This window comes from Pseudopodoces humilis, chromosome 12 (assembly GCF_049639895.1).
Source record: "Pseudopodoces humilis isolate 2021_Gansu_Grassland_sample_001 chromosome 12, ASM4963989v1, whole genome shotgun sequence".
Lineage (NCBI taxonomy): Eukaryota > Metazoa > Chordata > Aves > Passeriformes > Paridae > Pseudopodoces > Pseudopodoces humilis.
This window is the reverse complement of record NC_142211.1, coordinates 17,400,489-17,409,506: the sequence shown is the minus strand read 5'-3', so window position 1 is coordinate 17,409,506 and position 9,018 is coordinate 17,400,489. Positions and strand designations below refer to the sequence as shown.

The 9,018-nt window shown below is 46.6% G+C and overlaps 1 pseudogene; it reads right to left on the bottom strand.

The window, feature by feature from the left end:
- Window positions 1-372: 372 nt before the first annotated feature.
- LOC148183450 (uncharacterized) overlaps window positions 373-9,018 on the bottom strand; it is a 35,224-nt pseudogene continuing 26,578 nt past the window's right edge.

Genomic DNA, 9,018 nt, shown 5'->3' with positions numbered 1-9,018 from the left:
GGCCCTGGGGGATACCTCAGGGACGGTCCCATGTCCCTGCTGCGGCTGGGCTGTGCCCTGCCCCACGGTGGGGGACGGGACGGGCCCAGGCTCCGCGCCGGTGGCCGCACACGCTGTTCCAGTGGAGGAACGTCCGGCGCCGCTTTTGGGACCTTTCGCCCCTGAAGATCCGCTGTTAGGGGCGATTCCGAGCACTGCATCCCCCGCACCGGATTCGTGGGGCGTGGGGACGGGTGCTGCAAGTGGTGCGGATGCCGGGCCGGGTTCTGCCAGCCCCATGCTGCGGGTTTCCCCTCCTGTGAGCCTGGGTTATTCCCTGGCATTGGAGCAGGACGGTGCCGCGACTCTGCGGGCTGTGCCTCTACCAGCGCCTCAGTCCCCCCCGGCGCTGGAGGCGGGCTGTGCCGAGCTGGCTCCAACCCACCCCGCCTCGGGTTCCCGGGCATCGCCCGAGCCTGCGGCTGGAGCCCGCCCTCCCCCGTTGCCTCCTGTGGCCGTGGCAGACCAAGATCCTGCGCTGGTTACTATTGGCTCCGGTGGTGCTGCCGCTGGGGCGAAGCCGGTGGCCTCCACAGGCAAAGGGTCCCAGGCTGCTGGAGCTTCTTCGGCTGGCCTGTGGACTTTGTCCCCCTGTCAGATGACTGTGCAACTGAGCGTATCAGCCATTCTATGTGCTTCTGAATGCTTTGGTCCAGTGGGTGAGGGCATGAGTGCTCTTCTTGTGGCGTGGTTGTATACCACTGCTCAGGGCATCATTGTTCACCTAGGGGATGTTGATTTGGATTTCCTGGGGTGCATTTCTGCAATAGGTTCCACACTCACCCCTCCTGTTCCTATCCCTGCGGGACCCGGATTTGCTCACCTTGTGCCTTTTGAGTCTTGTGTTCGCAGAGCTGAGAACCAGCTGCGAGGAGATCGTGCCTTCGGGTTTCCTGGACCTCCCTGGGTCACTAGACTGCTGTTCTGACAGCCAGGGATCATCCTGAATGGGTCTGCACCCTGTCCATCCTTGGTGAGATGCTGTCAGAGATTAGCCTCCACAGCCTTCTTGACACTGGCACAGACATCACGATTGTCAGATTTGCTGACGGGCCCCCAGAGTGACCCTTGGACCCACTGCTGACACATTCAACGCAAAGAAGAACTTGAGACTGACTCTTTGTTCAGCATTTTCTGTTGTCCTTTCTCATGATAGACTAGTCACCCTCCATGACTTGATGCAGGAACAGTTGGATCACGGTGATCTGGAGCTTCGACCAGTCCCTGGGACATTCCTGTTTTCTGTATCAAGATGAAGTCTGGGAAATGGAGGTTGCTACAATACCTCCAGAAAGTTAATGCTATGATGGAAAGCATGGGGATGTTGCAGGCTAGCATGCCTTCACCTGCCATGTTTCCTGTTGATTGGCTAGTCCTCATTGTGGATCTGAAGGATTGTTTCTTTGCAATTCCTTTGCATCCCGATGACAGACCGAAATTCGTCTTTTTGGTGCCAGCTATCATTAATGCTGAGCCCACACAGAGATATCAATGGAGATTTTGCCGTAAGGCATGCGAAAATTTGCTGGCATTTGCCAATGATATGGAGCTGCAAGTGACTCCAGAAACAACCTCCTTGAAATTATTTGAGGGTCAAAATAATTTTTGGGATGAACAGTCCCACATCTGGAGGTGCAATTATTTTTTTTTGCATTCAGTGCAGACACTGCATGAATGATGTCCAGATATTAGTGGACTTTTACATGGTTGCGTCCCTATTTGGGACTGACCATGGCACAATTGTCCCCCTTGTTTGGTCTATTGAAGGGGGACTCTGATTTAAAGTCACCTCTGACACTGACCCCACAGGCACAGTAGATGCTGGAGGAAGTTCTGCGAGCAGTTCCTGCTCCTCAAGTTTATTACATTAATCTTTCCATTGATGTAGCTGTTTTTTTTCATTGCCACTCCAGATTTGCATTCCACAGGTATCATTGGCCAATGAAATGATGAATAGTTCAATCCCTTGAAAAGCCATTGCTACCTGGAAGGATGGATCTGAGTGGCAGGTTTTGGAGAGTCATGAGGCTGGGTCAGCCCAATTGGTGGAATTACAGGCTGCTGTCATAGCATTTCAGAAGTTTTCCCAGGCACCTTTCAATTTGGCCATGGATTCTGCCTCCGTGACCAAATTGAGAGCCATCCACAAGCAGGTGTCAATGTTGGACATTTGTTTAATTTATTTTTTGGGGTTTTTTTTGTTGTTGTTGTTTTTTGGAGTTTTTTTTGTAATAACGAAAGGGTGAGATATCACCCTGAAATTACAGCCTTCTGATTGTATGGAGAATTGTATTTTCCTATTATTTTTCCTTTTGATTGTTTATAATGTTGCTAGTTTCTTTGTTCATTTTTCTTTTTCTTTTAGTTAAAACCAAAAAGGGTGAGATGTCGCCCTGAAAATGCAGCTTCTAAGCTTGCTGACATATTTTTCTAAGACTTTCCCAGGACAGTAACTGTAAACATAGAGATATGTATGCATTCCTTCTGTTACATGTCTTGTGATGGGCATCTCTCATGGCCAGTGCAGTGAGAAAGTGTTATCCTGATGTCTTGGTTCTAGAAGACAGGTGTCTGCTAGGGAGAGCAGGAGCCTCCCTTGGGATGAAAGAATGTAGACCCCCTTGTGAGAAATGAACTTGTAAAAATTCGTAGAAATCTAAATAAATGTATATAACAATAATGATATAAAATATAAAGTACAGTATGACACACAAGCCCTTCCCAGATCTAGCCACGAATTCCCACTCAAAGGATAACGATCCTAGCCGGCGCCCATCAACAAAAAAGAATAGACAGGACACGGCCCATCAAGCTGACAGGACAAAAACTCATCAAACTGACAAGGACAGGCTCGGTGCCCATCAACGGGGAAGAATAGACAGGACACGAAACATCAAGCCAACAAGGAGAGGCTCCGACGAGATACTCATCACCGGACCTGAATACCCCGCCTTGCAGGCTACCGTTGGGGGAAGCCATCAGGTAAACAAAAGGAAAAATCCAGCCGAAATATCCATCGGCTCCAACCCGGATCCAACCATCCCATCCAGATGGCTTGAACCACAATGAAATCAAGAATCACCCAGAACTTCTTTACATATGAGGAGACTCGGTCCGGACGTCCATTCGACTCTATTCTCCAACGCCAGGAAATCAATTCATACGACAATCAAGGACTGTTGATGAATGGTGCCTGCCTGGAATTTGGCCTCAAGGCTAAAAATCCCTATAAAAACCCCGGACAATCTACCCTCCTTCGTGGATTTGGGAACACCTATACCTTTGAGTATAGACCCCTGTCCACCCAGCGCTGCGCTGTTTGTTTTATTGTGGTTTTTCCTCATTGTTTATTTTTTTTATAGAAATTGTTTTATAATAAATTGTTTTTATTTAACCCAAATCTGCCTTTGCATTTATAACAGATTGGTGCCGTGACTCGGATCGGAGAAACTGCGGGGAATCTCGCTGCCCAGGACGGGTACCCCCGCTGATTTTGGCGGCCTGGTGAGTTGAGAACCCCCGTAGTTCATTCCGATATCCGAACCAAATTTAGGCGGAGGTAAAAACCACAATAAAAAGGATAAATCCGGATCGGAGAGCTCGGAAGGCACGGAGCCTTCGGGAAGCCGCGGCTTACTTTGCTCGTAAAACGTCTAGTGCGCACAAGGACACCCACGCAGGAAAATAGCTGTAAGTACTGCTGGTTGAGCGGGCGATCGGGCGAGTGTGTGAGACGTGATCTGATCACGAAGCGAGTGCGGACTTCAAGGTCGCGTTTCCATCCTCCCGCGAGGGAATTGGCCGGCCGCGAAGGAAGCGATACAGAGTGAAAGTTTTTTTTTCCCTCGACACACACTCGTAAAACCTGAGGCCAAAGGGTGTCTCGGGAACTGATCGCAAGGTACTAAGAGGGGAAGGGACGTCTTGTCGAGCTCGAGGCTGGTAAACCCTCTTAGTAACGGACCCAGGGAGAGGTCCAGGGAAGAATCAAAAGTTCCGATTACAAGAGACCTCAGCTCAGCTCGCTGAAAGGTGAGTATCGGCAAATTTTGATTCCTAAGTACACAACGCAGAAACTGATATCGACTCCCGGAGAAGTCGAAGAAAGGTAAGAATATATTTGCGAAGTATGGAGCAGAAAAAGAGTAAGCTTCAAGGAAGAAGCACAGGAAAAGATTCCTCCGATCAGGGGGAGGAATCACCAGACATCCCACTGGAAAGTCCCTTGGGGTGGATGCTAAAACACTGGGAAGATTGTCCCCAGAGGAAGGGGAAATCAAAGGAAAAATTAATACATTATTGTATGGAGGTTTGGGGAGGACAGGAGTTGAGAAGTCACCTCAATTGGCCAGTGTTAGGCACATTTGAAAAAATGGACGTGTAACAAGTTGTTCTCCTATGTGGAGAACAAAGTCCCCTCAGATCCTGAGGAGAGGGAATACGCTAAGCTCTGGGTAAATGTCAGAGTAGGGCTATTTCCAATAAAGCAAAAAGAAAAACGTGAGTCGAGAGCTGAGTCCTGGGAACCCCTCGATCACTTACCACCCCCGTATCGAGGACCAGCGGGACCTTCCTCTGCAGATCAGGTGGTGCCCTCAGCACCCTTGGGCCCCCGAGACCAACCCACTGAGATACGTGTGTCTCAAGCGGGAGATTCGGGGCCAGCAGCAATGCCGGCAGCCCTTCCCCTTTCCCCGCCTGTAAACACCGTAACCGCAGCAACCTCCTCAGAGGTTTTTTCTGCGCAAGGTTGGGGAACACCCTATCCGTCCCTGCCGGTCCAGCCGCCACTACCGGGACCCTCCCATACAACGGAGGGGACTCCTCCCTTCAACCGGGTGGAGGCAGAATTCCCACAATTAATAACAGGGAGGCAGCACACAATCACCAATTCCCCTCCCGCAAGTAGAACCCGTTTAAGAGCAAGAATGACGGATAATGAATGGGGAGAGAGTGAAGAGGGGCACCGGTTGTTCCCTCTTAGGGAAGTACCGACGGCCCCGGGAGTGATCGGTTTTGTGAATGTCCCCCTTAACTCTGGAGATGTAAGAGCATTTAAAAAAGAGATGGGGCGGTTGTTAGATGACCCTCTCGGAGTGGCTGAGAGGTTAGATGAATTTTTAGGGAGTAGTATTTATACCTTTGACGATCTTATGGCAATCCTGAGATCATTGTTTAATCAGGAAGAAAGAGAGATGATTAAACAAACCGGTATCAGAGACTGGGACAGACGCAATCCACAGGGGACGCCAGGTAACCAGAAATAGCCTAGCGTAAGCCCGAGCTGGAATGCACAGACGGAGGAAGGCAGACGGAACATGATGGATTTAAGGAGCATGATTGTACAAGGTATAAGAGAAGCGGTCCCTAGGGGCCAGAATGTTAGCAAAATTTTTAGAGAATGTCAAGGAAAAGAGGAACCACCCACTGAATAGATCGAGAGATTACGGCGAAGTTTACAGGTTTACTCTGGGACTGACCCGAACTCTCCTGTGGGGGAGGTTCTGTTAAAAACACAATTAGTTGCTAAATCTTGGGAAGACATTAGGAAAAAATTAGAAAAGATCGAGGAGTGGCAAGATAAAAGCCTCCAGGAGCTCCTAAGGGAAGCTCAAAAAGTATACATGAGGAGAGAAGATGAGAAGCAGAAATTGCAGGCTAAGGTTTTAGTAACTGCAGTAAAAGAGATCCAAAAACAAGAACAGATGCAGGGTAAGTTTAAAACACTACCCGGAAAAAGTCGAGGTTCTCACTGGGCAGCCCCGGCCCCACAGAGAGAACCCCCGGAATGCTACTACTGTAAAAAGGTAGGACACGTTCAGCGGAATTGTAAACAAAGAATAAAAGATGAGAAAATTTTTCAAGAGGATTAGGAGTGTCAGGGGCTCTTTAATTTGGGGACCAGAACATCCAAGAAGCCCTTGATAAAATTAAAAGTGGGCCCCTAACGACAGGAAGTAAGTTTTCTTGTAGATACTGGGGCAGAGAGAAGTACCCTGCAGAAATTGCCATACGAATGTGTGGCTAGCAGAGAAAAAGTTTTTGTAATCGGTGCAAAGGGAGACCCCTTTGAAGTGCCTGTAATAAAAAAATGTGGAAATAGAATCTGAAAATAAAATTTGCTTAGAGAATTTACTATTAGTAGAAGAAGCAGATTACAATTTGTTGAGGAGGGACATGATTGTCGCTTTAAGAATTAATATCATGATTAAAAATTCTGAATTGGTGGTGAAAATATTTAAGTTAACTCCTAAAAATGAAGAGAAAATAAACCCTGAAGTATAGCATTCAAAGGGAGAAGGGAGTTGAAACAAATAATTGATGACCTCCTAAACGGGGGTACTTTAGAGCCTTGCATGTCTCAACACAACACCCCCATCCTGGCTGTAAAAAGACGGATGGTAGCGTCCGATTAGTCCAGGACCTACGAGCGGTAAACGCTAGGACCCGGACTAGATTCCCGGTGGTGGCCAACCCCTATACTTTACTAAATAGACTCACACCAGAAGATGTGTGGTATAGTGTGATTGATTTGAAAGATGCTTTTTAGACTTGCCCTCTGAATGAAAGGAGTAGAAATTATTTTGCATTTCAGTGGGAGGACCCAGATACAAACCGTAAGCAACAGCTAAGGTAGACGGTCCTCCCCCAGGAGTTTGTGGAGTCTCCGAACCTTTTCAGACAAGCTTTAGAACAAATGTTAACCCAATTTGCTCTTGAGGACAGGACAAAGCTTTCACAGTATGTAGATGACTTGCTAATAGCTGGACCGACTGAAGAGAGTGTGAAGAAAAGCACGATTGCCTTGTTAAACTTTCTAAGAAAGAAAAGTTTGAAAGTATCAAAATCCAAGCTGTAATTCACAGAGCCTGAAATAAAAAATAAAATACCTCAGACATTGGATATCTCAAGGAAAAAATTGGACCCGGAGAGGGTAGCAGGCATCCTTGCATTGCCTGCACCAAAAACAAAAAGGCAAATTAGACAAATTCTAGGGCTCTTGGGATATTGCAGGCAGTGGATTGAGGGTTTCAGTGAAAAAGTGAAGTTTTTGTATGAAAGATTAAACACTGGCAGGCTGAAGTAGACTGAACAGGATGAGTCTAATTTCCAGAAATTAAAAACTGTTCTTATGACTGCCCCGGTACTAACTCTACCAGATATGAATAAAGAATTCCAGTTGTTTGTGAATGTGAGTAAACAAACAACACAGGGAGTCCTGACTCAGGAATGGGCAGACAAAAGAAAGCCTATAGGCTTCAAAGATCTTAGATCCAATCAGTCGGAGTTGGCCTACGTGTTTACCAGCAATTGTAACAGTGGCTCTGTTAATAAGAGAAGCAAGGAAAATAACTTTTCCTCCCCTGGTAGTTTACACTCCCCACGACGTGAAAAACATATTGCAGCAAAAAGCAGAAAAGTAGCTGACTGATTCCAGGCTTCTAAAATATGAAGCCATCTTAATCAGCTCACCTGGTTTAGAATTGAAAACCACTGCACAAAAATCCTACTCAGTTTCTATTCAGAAAAATTAGTACATGATTGTTCTAAAATCGTAGAGCTGCAGACCAGATAAGTTACATCAACGCAAACTGTGATTGTTTTCCATTTATACATTTTAAATGTGCTTGTTGTAAACAAATTTGAGTAACACACTGTTGGGGAGAGTACAAACCTAAGAGACTGTGTACCAATTGTCTGACTAAAGAACAGGAGCTGACTAGCCGTTTCTTAATACTTGTCACCCGGGCGGGGTTTTTAGAACTTGACTCTCCTGAGTGGTACCTGCTTTTTCAAAAGGGGATTAGAGGTAAACTAGACTCCAAAGCAAAAACTTTAAAAATTGAGTGCCAAAAGACAGTCAAGGTACCGAGCAGGACAGACACAATTAAGTCGTCTCGGTGGGCTGCTTTCAAAAGAAGGTACGCCATTAGGACTACAAGGGCCCCTGAAGAATATCCTTGCTGCCGAGAAGATAGTAATCCCCGCCGTATATTTCTATACGGGCGAAGGGCAAGGCAGAGGGATACACCGGTGGGGAATCCTGACTGTCCTGAGTCTAGCCGTGTGCTTAGCCGAGAGAATGATTCCCGAAGTACCTCCGGGGGAGCGTCTCCTGGGGAAGTGTGAGCAGTGTCAGACTGCCACAGATACCAGACGAATAGTTAACTACTGTCCTCCGGAACGTTGTTTGTCTAACAGCACTCAGTATAATCTTTGTGAATTAAAGGGGAAGGTCTAGTGTTACCACTCAGGAGCAAGGCTTAAGGACGGGCAGTCTAAAACTCCTATGAAAAGAAAGACTGAAACTTCCCATTTCAGGTATAGGAGAGAAGTGGGAATGATTCCCCCAATTCCAATCTGCAGTCAATGTAACAAAACTGTCTGGATAGGGGGGAAAAGACAATCCACCTTTTTGGCATATTATGCGGTTAACCCTTTATGTTACAATAAAGCGAATTTGAAAATGTGTACCATGGGAGGGAAGGTATATTGGGAAGGTAGAAACTTAAAACATGAAGAAAAAGTTTTTTTAATAATGAACCGATAATCCTTGATTTGTTAAAAAGTAGTGATGACCGGGTATGTTTGCAATTCAACCCAGTATTCTGCTTCTCCAGGGATGAGGAAGGGGTGGACCCTGAAAACAAAATAAAACAACTAACCCTAGAGTTAAAGAGGCGAGAAGCGGAAGCTCGGAAAAAGAGGCTAGAACAGGAGAGGCTTAACTCTCTTAGTGAACATTATGAGCAATTAGAGAAACAATACAGCAATTGGGGGTTGCCAAACCCCAACCAGAATCTTTTCATAGATCTAATGCAAGAAATAGCCACAGAATTAGGTCTATCTAACTGTTGGATCTGTGGCGGGTTAAAATCAGCTGAAAGATGGCCTTGGAAGGGAGAGGGACTAACCCCAGAGCAACTTCTAAAATGGGAAGGCTCTAAAATATCAAAAACAAAACAAAGACCAGAGGGA